Consider the following 15,156-nt stretch of genomic DNA (forward strand, 5'->3'; position numbering starts at 1 on the left):
CTCGCATGTGCAAAGAACTTCCACATACATGGTCTCATTTATGCATTAATTATACCAACTCAAAAAAGTATACATTCACTTAAACAGTCTTAAACATTAAATTGGCTTTTGTGGGTTCTAGATTCAGGGATAGGCACATGACTCAAGCTGGGCCAACGAGAGTTGGCCCTGGGATTATTACTAGAAGTATTGAAAAAGAAGCATGTTCTCTTTTTATTGGGATTGTAAAATAAGTGTGTGAATGTTCAGTATATCTAGTAATTTTTTTTAAAGATTATTTATTTATTTATTTGACAGAGAGAGACACAGTGAGAGAGGGAACACAAGCAGGGGGAGTGGGAGAGGGAGAAGCAGGCCTCTAGCTGAGCAGGGTGCCGGACGGAGGACTCAATCCCAGGACCCTGGGATCATGACCTGAGCTGAAGGCAGACGCTTAATGACTGAGCCACCCAGGTGCCCCCTCCTTTTTTTGTTAAAGATTTTTTATTTATTTAATTGACAGAGAGAGACACAGCAGAGAGGGAACACAAGCAGGGGGAGTGGGAGAGGGAGAAGCAAGTATATCTAGTAATTTGTTTGTTTATATGCATAGAGGAAGCTCCTCTGAAGGAGTATTCCAAAATGTTAACGTCGATTAATTTTTGGTGGTGAGATAACTCGTGATATTTATGGCTTTTACCACTTACATATTATTTATATTTTCTATAAAGTAGTGTATTACATTTATATTAATGTGGATTTTTCTGTTATAAATTACTATTTTTAATTATTTATAATATATTTCTTATAAAATAATATAAATACATAGTAATATATTTATTATCTTTACAATGTATTATTATGTAAATAATAGATTAATGTAATTTTTACACTAATGTAAGACAGAAGTGCTTTAACCCCCAAATGCCCATTTATTCCTTCCTTTGGTTCCTGCCTTAAACCCAGTTCCCTATGCCTGGCAGGACATGCATCCTTAATCCCACGATGATCCAGTTTCCTAGAGCAACTTTTCCAAAATAGAGTATTTTACCTTATCAAACTAAAGTATTGAGGAAAAGAAAAATTTTTAATAAAAGTAAAACATTTTTTTTTAAAGATTTTATTTATTTATTTTACAGAGAGAGACACAGCGAGAGAGGGAACACAAGCAGGGGGAGTGGGGGAGGGAGAAGCAGGCTCCCCGCAGAGCAGGAAGCCAGGTGCGGGGCTTGATCCCAGGACCTTGGGATCATGACCTGAGCTGAAGGCAGTCGCTTAATGACTGAGCCACCCAGGCGCCCCTAAAAGTAAAACATTTAACAACTCCAAGAGTCTACTGGTTTTGTCCATATCCCACCAGACCTTGGGGCTACTAACAGAACCAAATTGAAGGGTGGGGAGGCTCTGCTCTCACAGAGGGGCTCTTACTCCACTCTGGGTGGGCTGTGGCAGTGGTCTGGGGGTGAATGTGCCAGTTTTACATGACTTTGTGGTCTTTTCAGAAAGAGCTCAGTGGGTTTGGGACTGGCTTTGATGGTCTCAGTAGCCCTGCCAGAGAGAGGAACAAATGGCAACCCCCGAGGAAGAGGAACAGTCCAGATCCTGGCTCAGCCCTTTCCTGGCTTTCCTCCTCCAGGGTTTGTGAGGCCTCCTGGGAATCACATACTGACTGGGAGGTCCTCCCTGGTGTCCAGGAGCTCAGTCCTCCTCTCTTCCGCAGCCCATAGGGGCCCCTCCCGCAACTCACCAAAGCACAGCTAAGACCAGGCTGCAGCGTTGAACAAAACTCCCCCCAAACCCCGAAGAGATGCCATTCATTCTGAAGGAAAACTACCCTCTACAATTATGATGCAGGGCCTGTAGCTTCACATTGTACCAGATTGCTTTTCTCTTTTCCAGAATAGGTTGAAATTTTATCCTTGCATAACCCAAAGACCTATTAAAATATTTTGCTGAAAACAAAAGGGATTATTCCCACCAGAGCAATTTGCTTCCCCCTCTGCAGGAGAGAGAGGAACCGGTATAAAAACCCCAGCCCATGCAGTTTCCAATAGCAGCTTGGCCTGTTTCCTTGCCCTTGCTGGTTCCAGAAAGAGCAGCACGCACTTTCCGCGCGCTCCGCTGTCTGCCAGTTTGGAAACAAGACTGACTTTGAAAGAGGGGCAGGGATGTGGCTGGCTGGGGACTATGTGAGAGACTCAGGAGAGGGGCAGCAGGCCAGTGGCCAAAGAAACCACCACTTTTCCCAAGACTGGGGCTTTAAATCTTGGAGTCTGATGTGGGGAGGGAGCTCCGGAATCTCCAGCCACCTCTGAGTGGAAAGGAGGCACCTGGAACAGGTGAACTCTCCAGGTTCTTCCGGCTCCAAAAGTGTCCATAGCTCAGTGAGGTCAGTGAGGCAAGGGGCTTGCTCCTCAGGTGTAGGTTTCCACGGGGCTCTTCCTGGATTGCTTCAGCACTGCCAGAGCGCCGTCCTCCCCTCCCAAGGCTTCTTAGCTTAAGATAACAGTCTTTTGTTCTCCCAGGGACTCCACACCCAAGGGGAGAGGGAATGAGGAAATCTTGGGAAAGTGCTGCCTATCTGATGAAGGTAAGAGGTAAGAGGCTGCTCCTCTGCCTTCCAGGGCAGCTTGTTCCCAAGGGCCCCCACCCAGTTCTGGAGGCATTTCTGGGCTTGGCTTCCTGGCAGGGGAGGCTCAGAGGCACGGGGGTGCAGAGGGTGGTGAAGTACCTTGGCTCATAAATTTTCATCTTGGGGATACATTAGGGATTTTTTTCCAAGGACTCTTCCAAGGAGAAAGTGGGTGTCTTCTAGTGGCTTCCCACCAGAGCAATGATCAGATCCAGACTTCTCAGCGTGGCATCCAGGACTCTGCAGAATCTTGCCTCACCCTTCCTTGCCAATCCCATCTTCTGCTCTCTCTCCCCAGACCTGCTGGGCTCTAGCTACATAGAACTACTGTTATTCCCCCGAAAATGTTATGCATTTTCACACATCTGTGACCACTTTGCACATGCTATTTCCTCTGCCTGGAGTGCCCCCTGCTACTTCTCAAAGAACTATTCATCCTTCAAGACCCTATTCAAAAGTCAGATGCCTCTTCAAATCTTGCTTGACTCCCCAGACCAGATTGGATGCTCTGTGCTCCGAGGCAAAGGGTTCCTTCCTTGGTTCATTACCCAGTAAGTAATTATTAGGATTTGCATGTTTATCTTCCTCTTAGTTGCTTCTCCAGGGCAGGGACTGTGTCATTCACCTTTGGAAATCCAGTGCAGGGCCCTAATAATTCCTCAGGCAATATTTATGTAAGAATGAACACGGATTCTGCTGGCTTTGTGGTATTTTTGAGTGGCATTAAGAGAACACTTCTGTCACCATGGGCCTCCCCTGGTGCACAGTGCCATCTCTCCAGACAAGGGTCATAGATTTGTGAGTCTGTGTATTCACATAGCATCAGTACAGCAATCCTCCGGTAGTTTTACATTGGATTTATTTATTTTATACATGAACTCTCTGGGTGGTTATTATAGTTACCATCATAAGATGAAGAGACTGAGATGCCAGCAGATTAAGTAACATTGTGTTCAAGGTTACAGTACCTACAGAGCAAAGCTGGGACTTGAATCCCAGTATTCTGGCTGCAAGAGCCACAAGATCTCTGCCTATACCAGAGATTCTCAATAAGTGGTCTTTGAATCAGTAGATCAGCATCACCTTGGATCTTGTTGGAAATGCAAATGATTGGGCCCTGCCCCAGACCTACTGAATCAGAAACTCCTAGGATGGGCCCAGCAATCTGTTTTCAACAGCCCTGCAGGTGATTCTGTTGCATGCTTCATTTCAAGTTCAAGAACCCAGGCCTACACCATAACTGCGCCCGCAGCCTGGAGCCAGAGCCAGAGCCAGAGCCAGAGGAGGGCGCTCCAAGGCAAACTTTCACCCCTAAGCAGTCATGGCAGCTGGGACGGGGACAGGTAGAAGGGAAGAAAAGGCAGGGACTGAGTTAGGAGACAGAATTCTAGTCCTACCAGTTCTGCAATGATTGGCTGAGTGATTGTGAGCACTTCTCTGGGTCTCAGTTTTCTCATCTGTAAAATGAGGATGTTGACTAGCTGATCTCAAATTTCCCTTTATGTTCTGTTATTCACTCTCCTTCTTTGGAATAGTAATGTTGTCTATGCTAGGAATGGAATGAAGACAGAGTACGAGTGCTCATTTTTAATGGATTTTTCCCATACTTGGAAATCAACAGGCCCAAATTCCAAATCCTTGGACTAGCTACCTTCTTCCTCCTTAGGGGCAGAAAGTCAGAGCAAACATTTGAGTCGACTAATGAAACTTCGTTAGGTGAAAAAATAGAAACCCGTCTGATGGTATTGGTTTGGACCCCCCCTCCACTGTCTGGGGCTCCTCCCCATGGGCCTTTTCCCTGATCCCTCTCCTGTTACCCACTTCCGCACTGTGACTCTGCCAGACCCTCTTGCTCACAGGACCCTCTCCCTGTTCCCCCAGCGAGCCTGTGTACTTTTCCTACTCCTCTCCATGGGGTTGCCCAACTCAGAGGCTCTCACTTATCTGACACTTTTTTGAGGAAGGGTGAGGTGTGACGTGTCAGGCTGACTTACTAGGTATGCCAGGGGCTTGATGGCCTAAGGGGAAGTCCCATGGTCACATGGAAGCCCTATCCTCCAGCTTTCCTGTGGTCCTGAGGGCCCTCCCTGGGGCCCCCACACACTGGGTGGGACTGTGCCCATAGGGTACCTGGTGAGGCCCAGCATTTACTGGCAGCTGGAAAACCTTTCTACATCAGGCTGAAAAGAAGGAAGATTGTTAAACAACTGGCAAGTAGGATGCTTAGAAGATTCTAAGGAGTGAGGTTAGAAGCTATAACTACACACAGATTTACACACATATTCTTTAAAAAAAACCCAAAACCCAGCTCAGCCTGATGTTGGCCTGTTCTTCTGTGAGATCCCCCTCTCTTCCTCTTCTGCATATGTTCAGAATGTATGTCAACCTCACTCCTTAGAATCCCCTTTGAGATGATTATGAAAATTTGAGACAAGTAATTGCACCGTAAAAGTAGATACCTGAATCAGAAAGATGGGTAGTCAGCAAGAGAACATGGCTGAACTCATGAGTCCAGAGGGGCTATCAGAAGGTGGGCAGTTTTAAAAGTTGGTCAAATACTATGTCACCTTCAGCACAATCACATGTGCCGGATAATGAGCCCGAGTGTCTATCAAATCAAAATCATGCTCACAGGCTCAAGTGTGAGTTTTCCAGAGTTCAGGAAAAGCTTACAGTGCAGGACTGTCAGGTGTTGCTCCAGTCCTTGGGTTAAAAACCAAAGAAGGTGATTATTAAACAGGCTCCAGAAAGGATAGGAGCTCACTGAGGCTGCACTCCTGGGCTGCAAGTAGCTCAGGGAAGCTGGCTGCCTCCTAGATTGGGCATCAGTGGAATTACAGGTTAATAAAGAATATGTATGTTCTCCAAACTCATCAAGTATACATGAAGTATTTTCAGCTTTTTATATGTCAATCATACATAAATAACATGTTTTTTTAAAAGAATATGTGTGTAAATTTATGTGCAGTTATAGCTTCTAATGTACCCTTTAAGTCAGCACACATCGTCAGTGGTTCCTGATCTCACCCAGTACCCTGGAAGCCCACGTCAACACTTTCCGTTGATAGCTGCTCTTTTTTCCCCTGTTCTGAGTCCCGCCAAAGTGCACCTGGTAGTTGAAGTGTAACCTGGAACTTGCCAGTCTGCCTCAGTGGGCCTGGCACATCCCAGGATCCAGGGGGCTTGAGGGCCTGGGCAGACTCAGGCATAGGGTCGTCTCACTGGGCCTGCTCCAGAATGGTCCCTCTTTCTCCCTCACAGTCTACTCCTGCCCCAGCTCAGCCTGATGTTGGCCTGTTCTCCTGGGAGATCCCCCTCTCCTCCTCTTCTGCCTATGTTCAGAATGTATGTCAATCTCACCCCTTAGAATCTTCTAAGCATCCTACTTGCCAGCTTACTTGACTTCTGAACATTCATTTCTGGTGCTGTCTCCCATCTGAAGATTGGCCAAGTCTGAAGTCTGAACACTGGGGTTCTTTAGCAGTTCCTGAGGTTGTGCAGGAGAGAGGAGGTGTGGGCCGTAGTCATAATAAGCTGATGCAATCTAGCTGTGCGCCCCGCCCACCCAGGCACATCATGTTACTTCCCTGGGCCTCACTTTTATCATCTGCAAAAGGAAAATGTTGATTCAGATGCCCTCTGAGGCTTTCCAGCTCTGACATTCTGAGATCCTGGAGCCCACCCTGGCTAAAACAGAAGGCTCCGAGGTCCTGCCCATGACCCCACCCATGGCCAAGTGGAGCTAGAAGGAAGCGCACGCAGTGTCAGGAAGGACAGTGGGGAGGGTTCTGGGCAAATTGATCACTTGCCCTTCGTGGACTTAGGTTTAAGGAGCGTCTGTTGGGTGGGGCCTGGCTGGAAGGAGTGAGCCAGCCTCCCCCAGATTTCCCCTGCCTGAGTGCTTGCCTCACAGGCTGTTACTTCACCCTCCTTACCGCTTCCCGGGGCGGGGAGGGGAAGGGCAGATGGGCAGCAGCTGATGCAATAGACAGGGAAGTTTTACAGGTAGTTTTACATTGGATTTATTTATTTTATACATGAACTCTCTGGGTAGTTCTGGGTGGTTCTTCGAAGACAGAACAAAGGTCAGCTGGGCTGGGCCTACCTGGGCTGCAGCTGCGAGGCTCGGCTCTCCGCAGAGTTTCAGCTTCCTCTTCTTCCTCGACTCTCTCCTGGAATGGAGTTTATTCTCTGGTTGTCAGAGCCAATAGTTGATACCAATGTGTTAGAGTCTCCTCATATCCGTTCACTTGCAGTGCTCTAACCTGCAGAGAACATCCTTGCCTGCTGGGAATGTGCACGAGTGTGTGTACACGCATGCACGCACATGCGCCCAGTGGGGACATCTGGAAGTGAGATAGTTGTTCTAAGAATGTGCTCCTCGTGCTCTTCTGAGGAAGTGGGTTCAGTCAGGAGGATCAGAGAGTGTCAGAAGATCTGGATATTTCCTGTATAGCCAAAGTCTCAAAATGTGGCCTAGGAAATGCCATTTCTATTCAAGACCCCTTGTATCAAATATCAGTGAGACTCTGGGCTACTTGCCCATCTCCTGGGGATCTGCATGCCTTGGACACGATATAACTCTTTTAATCTTTAAAGTTAAAACAAAGTCTGCAATGGGAAAAAAACCAAGGTGCATCAAGTCCTTTGTCAAGTCCTTGACAAAAGGAAAAATTGCTAAATATTGCACTCAAACTAGCTCGATGAGTAACTATACCTTCATGATAAATGGAAAAGAGCTTTGTCTTACTAAATTCATGCTTCAAGTTTGCACATTCTGTGCACTAGGCTCAAGAAGTAAAGTCTAAGTACACTTAGGCCCTACATGACTCATAATCATCGTAATTTACTTCGCATTTACTATGTGCCAGGCCCTGTGCTAAGTGATATACATGAATTATCACATTTTGTCCTCAAACCCTATGAGATAAGAGTCTGTTATCCCCTTTTCCAGATGCAGAAACTGAGGCACAGATGTTTTAGTAACTTGCTTAAGGACACCAGTAAGTGGTTGAGTTGAGATGTTAACCTTGTTCCCTGACTCTGAGGTTTTTATTTTTCTTTTCATAACCATCTGAAAAACTCACCTATACAAATAGAGGATTTAAGTGGGATAGAATCCTTCACATTACAAAAGGATTCACCAGAATGTTCTCTAAATCCCGAATTCCCCTCTAACTTTAGTCAATAAAATCCACAATTTTATTTTCTGGACTTTATTTCTATATTTTAAGGAACATCGTTTTTGAATATAATAGACTTCTTCTCTTTGGGAAGGGTCACTATGAACCCTCTCATCAAATTAGTTAATTCCAGTATAATTAATGCTGATAATAGTTAATGATTGACTTATTTTCTTATGGGTATTGAATAACTAAATTTAGAAAGGAGCTTTGGGCAAGGTAGTTTATAACTTAAGTATGAATTTTATAATTATACATTTGTATATCTTCTCACATAATCAAATTTAATCAAATAAATAGCCTAAAAGAGTGAAATTATAGTGTTATCACGGCAGAGCGGGAGTTGGGGGTTTTCTTCTTGAATCAGCCATCAACTTGATTTATAGATGTTTTATCTCATTAACCTTTATGTCATGGAGCTAATTAGTGATGCTGGGAACTGCAAAAAACACTTGAAGCAGCCATGTTGCTCTTAACTCCATCATGCACCAAATTAAACTGGACTCAGTTATTCTGAATCATTGAAGACATCTTTGGAAAGACTTTGTCTCCTTCATTTCAAATGGCTTACTGGAATGAAAATCAAACTTGATGTGAACCCTGTTTTTCTCTTTTGGCTGTATACCATTTTACACCAAAACCTTCTGAATCTTTCAAAAGCTCTTCCCAGAGAGGCAAACACATGCAGATTGCTCTGACTATCCCTGTTTGGGTAAAGTTTTCCCAGGATTCCACGGAGAGTCCTGAAGATTTCACTGCTGGCCTTCCATGTGCTGGTGAGCATCAGGGCAGCCGCACCAGAACCCAGCCCCATTTGGAGGGCTGCCATCTTGACAGTGGAGAAGGTCCCTCAGGTTCTCATAGTGCTGTCGGTGTCCTTTTGCTTCTGTTCCCCATTCTTACTTTTGGAACTAAGCCCCTGAGGCACAGGTAGTTACAGCCTTTCTTCCCTTCCAGCATTCTCTGGGAGGATTCTGAGCTGTGTGGTCTCCCATTCTTGTGGCTGGATTAAGAGGATGGCTAGGATGGAAAGAACCACATAGGCTAGATTATTTTCATAGGAAAAAGTGTGAAACTACTCTCTGGAGAGAGAATGGGCTGGGTGTAGCTCTTGAGTGGGACTTTGAGTGAGAAAAATGGCCATTTCTTCAAGAAACTTAGCAAAGATTTATGTTTTTTTAAGGCATTTGGAGTTCAACTTGTGTGTTTTTTAAAAATATGTATTTATTTTACAAAGAGTGGGGGGGGGAGAGAGAGAGAGAGAGAATGAGAACATGAGTAGGAGGAGGGGCAGAGAGAGAGGGAGAGAGAGAATCTCAAGTAGATGCCATGCTGAGCATGAAACCTGATGCAGAGCTTTATCTAATGACCCTGAGATCATGACCTGAGCTGAAATCAAGAGTTGGCCACTTAACCAACTGAACCACCCAGGTGCCCCAGCTTGTGTTTCTTTTGAATAAAATACCACATGAAGATGGACCTCCATAAGAGAGGAAGAAGGCTCAGGTTTATTCAAGTTACATTTCAAGTAATTTTCTGAGAGAGAAAACTGGTTTGGGTAGAAAAATCTAAGACGATGGCTTACAGTGGGGTTTTCTGAATTCCATGGGCTTAGAATAGAACTGTGAAGTGTGGGGAGTCATAGAGAGGGGCCCATGGGAGGATATATTATCAGGTGGAGGCCATTCACCTCTCTTAGATTTGTGGGTGAAGCTGAGGTTTCTTTTGGGGGTAATTTCACTTGAGGAGTAAACCTCAGTACTGGAGTAAGGTGACACCAAACTTGAATTTCTTTTCTTGGCTTAGTTTAAAAAAATGGACTAGATTGTTAACATACAGAAGAATTTTTCTGTGGGTTCTTGCTCCTTAAATGCCAAACTGATGTTCTCATGCCGTTTGACATGTCTCTTGGGTGAATGACTCAGCCCTGGCCTCATGGACCCTCCACAGGCTCTCCCTCCCTCAGGGGTGCAGGTGTGTCCCCACCTCGGTTGGAGGCCAGGAAACTAACCACAATCTCCTGGCTAGGAGAGTGTAGGCTCCTGCCTTGGAGGCAAAACAGGGTGAAACACAGGCAGGCAGGATCCCAAACCACAGAAGCTCAAGTTAGGTCATCTTTGTGAACATGACAACTCGCTGTCTCTCTTAGTCAACAAAAAGAAACATAGACCTGTTCAAAAATGGCTTGAAAAGACGGAATTTGCATGACTTTGGTGACTTGCCATTGAGTGCTATTCCAAAGCAAAGGAGAATTAATTAGCGCATCCTTTTCACAAGCCAAGAAACGTGCAACGGTACACACACACCAGTTTACTGCAGGACCATTGAATACACGAGTTTAAATTTCTTGTCTGGTAACCAATGAGTACAATGTCTGATTTCTTGTTCCCTCCTCACATGCACCTGGCAACATGGGGGACTGTGTGCTGGGCAGGAACCATCTTTCTTTTTCTTTTTTAAAAAAGACTTTATTTGAGAAAGAGAGAGAACACGAGCAGGGGGGAGGGGTAGAGGGGGAGGGAGAAACAGACTCCCCACTGAGCAGGAAGCCTGATGCGGGACTCCATCCCAGAACCCTGGGATCATGACCTGAGCTGAAGACAGACTCTTGACTGACTGATCCACCCAGGCACCCAGGAACCATCTTTCAAAGCCCTTGGAGAAGTTGCAGAGACACCCACAGGACTCTCCCTCTGTGGAACCAGGCTCATTGGGACAGTTAGAAATTAGGTTGAGGATCAGGTTAGTGGGGAGGAAGCAGTGATGGAAAATTCTTCTTCTTCTGAAAACAATTATTCATGGGAACTTTGCCATGACTGGGATGGCCATTAATACAGTCATTTCATTTTGCCTTAAATGTGAGATCCAGTCCAAGGCGGAGGGAGATGAACCCTTAGAAATGCACAATGACTATTCACCCAGTTTACTTGTGGGAATCAAGCAAATGAAGTGGCCTGAGAAAAACAACACTGCTTTAAAAAGCATTCTCTTGTGTTCACAGTATATTTACAGTAATCATTAGGAAAAAGGGCCTGGTGTTTTGAGGAATCTATCAGAAATCTTCAGCCCAGTTTGTTGCTAGGGCAGAGTGAGAATGAACTTACCTTACTGAAATCCTAACTGCTACTGTCAGGGTGATCCAGAAAGTCTGGATAATGCTATACGTATGAAAAACAAACAGAAACGTTTTCTTTTCTAAACTGGCACCCCTGAAGACTAGGAATAATAGTCACTTCAGATATGAGTTATTGATCCATTCCTCTAAGGCTAGTTAATAACAAATACTGTTTGTTCTTTGTAGGATTTAACATTTGCCCAACCTACGTATAGCACATGGAATTTGGCCTTAACCCACAGAGCCACACTGGTTGCCTTTGACTCCAGCATGTATCTTACTGACATCTGTTTTGCACAGAGGAAATCGGAGAGTAATAGAATTGATGCTGAGTGCACTAAATTCTGCCCATGACAAACGTGTACCAGGCAGCTTCATGGAATTAATCCTATAGCACAGATGAGTTATTTCTGGACCTGGGGCCTCTCTGGCCACCTACCTCCCCACAGGTTGGTGCAGTCCCTGATTCCTATAGCAGACCTATTTAAGAAGGCCGGTGTATTTTCCTGGTTGCATTGTTCTGTAGCCTGCTAATCTCCACAGATGAGACAGTTTAACATGCTCATGTCTCATGTGGCCAGAGATATGCTCTGTGATGGCATCAGGACCAATCTTGTCCTGGGAAGAGCACTAGACAGAGCTTGGCCCTAGTAGTTAGCTTCAAGTCATGGTGGTTCCTGGCTCCACTCTGGCCTCTTGCCTGGCTCCAGAAACTGGACTCTTCCCTTGTCCATTCACTTTATAAATATTGGTTGAGCATCTGCTCTGCGCCAGGCCCACAAATATGGCAGTAACTAAAACAGATGGAAATCCCTGCCCATCTCTGACTTTTATTTCATTTTAAGAAACTGAGTCTTGTCCTACCATTTTGTCCCAAATTTCAGTGGTGGTTCCCTGGTCAATAAGCCACTTCTAGAACAATATCTCTCAAACTTTAATGTGCATGCGAATCACCCGGGGGACCTTGTTAAAATGCAGATTCTGATTCAGTAGGTCTCAGGTGGGGCCTAAGATTCTGCACATTTAACAAGCTCCCTAATGATACTGCTAGGATGCTGCTTGGCTTCACCTTGAGTGGCAAGGATGTACAACCAGCAATATCAGCACCATCTACAAATTTGTTAGAAATGCAGATCTTCAGACCTTGCTTCAGACCTACTGGCTCAGAATCTGTCCTTTAACAAGATTCCCAGGAGTTGAGAAACAGCAATCTAGAGCAGTGATTCCCAAAGTACATGCAACATCAGAAGCTACAGGTGACAGTTATAAAATCCCTGTGGGTCTTGTTCCCCCACCCACTGAGCTGTATTACCTGGCAGTGAGCACCCCAGGTGATGCTGATGGATACCAGGTTTGAAAACCTCCAAAGCATTTTTGGAGGACAATGTCTGAGCTTCATGGGACTGGAAAAAGCCTTAGAGATGACCTGATGATAATCATCTGAGATCGTGGGCTCCTCCGACGTTACCCTCACACAAGTCCCAGATAAGAAACTGAGGCCAGGTTCTTGCCTAGGGTCCCATGGTTAAAATGGCAGAGTCTGGCCTCCAGCACATGTGTAGTTCTCCTTCCACTGCAGCCCTGCTCCCTACCCACCGCAGGAATGCCTCTCCTTGACCCTGACCCAAATCTTTCCCTCCTCCAGTGGCGAGTTTCAGCCCATTACCTCTAAACCTCTACACCCTCACCAGTGCTCTACTGCTGTCCTCTCCTCACCCATAGCACCCACCAACCAAACCACACATTTAGTTGGTTGACTTTCCCCAAAGACCGTTCCTGTCAGCCTTTTGATAATGTTTGTGGCTCTTCTTGGGAGCAGGTGAAGTATGTGGGTGGCAAGGGTGCTGTCCTCTGGACTTTCATCCATTTTCAAGAAGGCAGCTGAACTTTCTACTCTTTGTCTTCCATTTCAGTGTCTCTGATAAGTGTTCTGCAGCCTTCTGGAATGTATGTGAGCACCTCCTCTGTTGGCTTATAGCTTCAAGACTTCCTCATTCTTTCAGATTGGCCACTTTCTCCCCTCCCCACCCTACTTGGGTAGGTGCTGCTCACAATGGACAGGCTTGGAGCTCATGGTCTAAGATAGGGGTCTTAGCTCGGCATCAAGATACCTGAGCCCAGTCCTTGAGTGTACATTAGAATCACTTAGGGAGCTTAAAAAACCTGAAGTTTGGACTGCACTCAGATCGATTAAATTAAAACCTCAGGGTGGGAGGTAGGCATCACTAGTTTATGAAGCTCCCCAGGTGATTCCAGTGTGCAACCAAGATTGAGGGCCACTTAAAGTCCAGGGAAAATTGTTTCTGGATAAGTGTATGTGCATTTTCTGGAAAAGCTAAGATGTCTATGGCACCTTTTGCCTTCCCTCCCTCCCCTCCCCCCAGAAAAGGCTCAGGGACTGGTCTAAGATAATAAATAAGCAGGAAGAATTTACCAATTATTAAGGAAACACCAAATGTGTGTGTTAACTAAATAAATAGGCATTAATATGCAGAGCAGAGAAAGTGCCTATAGGTGCTTCACAAGTGAAGGGGACCTCCGGAGTGTTCTGGTTGGTGGGATGGGAGAGTCTCTACCTCTCCCAATTAGCCAGGAAAACCATGTGATTTGAGATGCTGCCACTCTAGGGGTCTGATCACATCCCTTAACTCCCCCCACCACAGAACAGAAGCTTGGCTCCCAACCACAACATCCTGGTTCTTCTGTGACCTTGCTCCAGCCATCCTTTCTAGCTCCTCTCCCTCACTTCTTCACACACCCTAGCCCCAGGAGGATGCTCACTGTCCAGTTTTTAGACACTGTGCCTTTGCTTCTGTTCTTTCCCAGGTTTCTCCCACTCTGCCTATCTCGGGGTGGAAGGAAGGTTGAAGAGACAGAGAATGGCTGGAGGCATGTTTCCTGAAGGTGCTCAGTTCATATTTGTCAAAGCCAGTAGGGTAGCCACCTTAGGAGCTCCTGCTTGGGGGTTGGAGGGATGATGTGCAGAGATTCAGAAGCTCTGGCCTTCAGGGGACTTAGATGCCAGTGGGGGGAGACAGACCAGTAAGAAGCGCAGGGAAGCATAATAGGCGCTCTGAGAGGAATATGTGGAGGGGACATGTTGGGTGGGAGGGCGAGTCAGGAGAGACTTCATCCAGAAAGGGACTGATACCCAGCAGGCCCCAGTGAAAAGAGATGGGACTGAATTAGGAGGCTGAGGCTAGATTATGGAGGTCATTGAATGCCAACCTGAGGACACCCACCACACAGATTGAACCCAGGTGGTGCCCCCAGGTCTTGCCAGCTTTTAGTCTTGCTCCCTCAGGAAGTCTTTGCTGTAATACCAATCTGTTGAGGCATAGGGCCTAATTGTGAGACTGTCTCATCTGCCTGGAGGTGTCTATGCTTGGGAAGGTGCCAGCTTTTTGCAGGGAGCCCCGGCCATCTCCTGTAGAGTCTCCTTCCCCACCCCGCCCACGTTCCCAGGCCCCTAGAACAAGTCACTGACCCTGTAGATAAGAATAGTGGCTGTACTTCCCAACCATAAGTCAGGTGAGACATAGGTATGACAGTGGGCTGGGCAATGGACAGTCAGGGACCTCCCAGAACAGGAGAGGAGGGGAATAGCTTCTGGATCTGGGGTTTGAATCCCAATGCTAAGCGCTGGGAATGCAATATTAACTGATGTAACACAGACACTGTGTCTAAAGCTCTGTGAGAGTAGATGTTCAATAAATGTTCTCCTCCATCTGCTTTCCTGGGCTGACAATCCAGGTGAAACAGCTGTATCCCCCACTCAGCACCTCCCCCCCACAAAGAGATGCGTGCCCCTCCTCTAGGGTCTTCAGCCCTTCTGCTTGGGTTGCCAGGATTCTCTAATTATTCTACACTTTAATAAGGCACAGAGGGCTCATTATGTAAATTCAGGCAAAAAAAAAAAAAAAACCACCCCAAAATCCAAATCATGAATCGCATCTGTATTAATAAACATTTTAATTAACACTTACCAACTGCCAACAAAGTGTTAGATGTAAATAACAGGTGGATGCAGGTTGAAGTAATGAGACTAGAAAGCCCCTGCTTCCTTTCTACTCCATCCAGGAATTTCAAGAGATAGTTCTTATGCTATCTCTTTTTATTTATTTTTTATTTTTTAAGTAGGCTCCATGCCTAGTGCAAAGCCCAATGTGGGGCTCAAACTCATGACCGTGAGATCAAGACCTGAGTGGAGATCAAGAGTCAGATGCTCAACCACCTGAGCCACCCAG

The sequence above is a fragment of the Mirounga leonina genome, unplaced genomic scaffold (genome assembly GCF_011800145.1).
Source record: "Mirounga leonina isolate KUSES-001 unplaced genomic scaffold, KU_Mleo_1.0 Mir_125, whole genome shotgun sequence".
In the NCBI taxonomy this organism is placed as follows: domain Eukaryota; kingdom Metazoa; phylum Chordata; class Mammalia; order Carnivora; family Phocidae; genus Mirounga; species Mirounga leonina.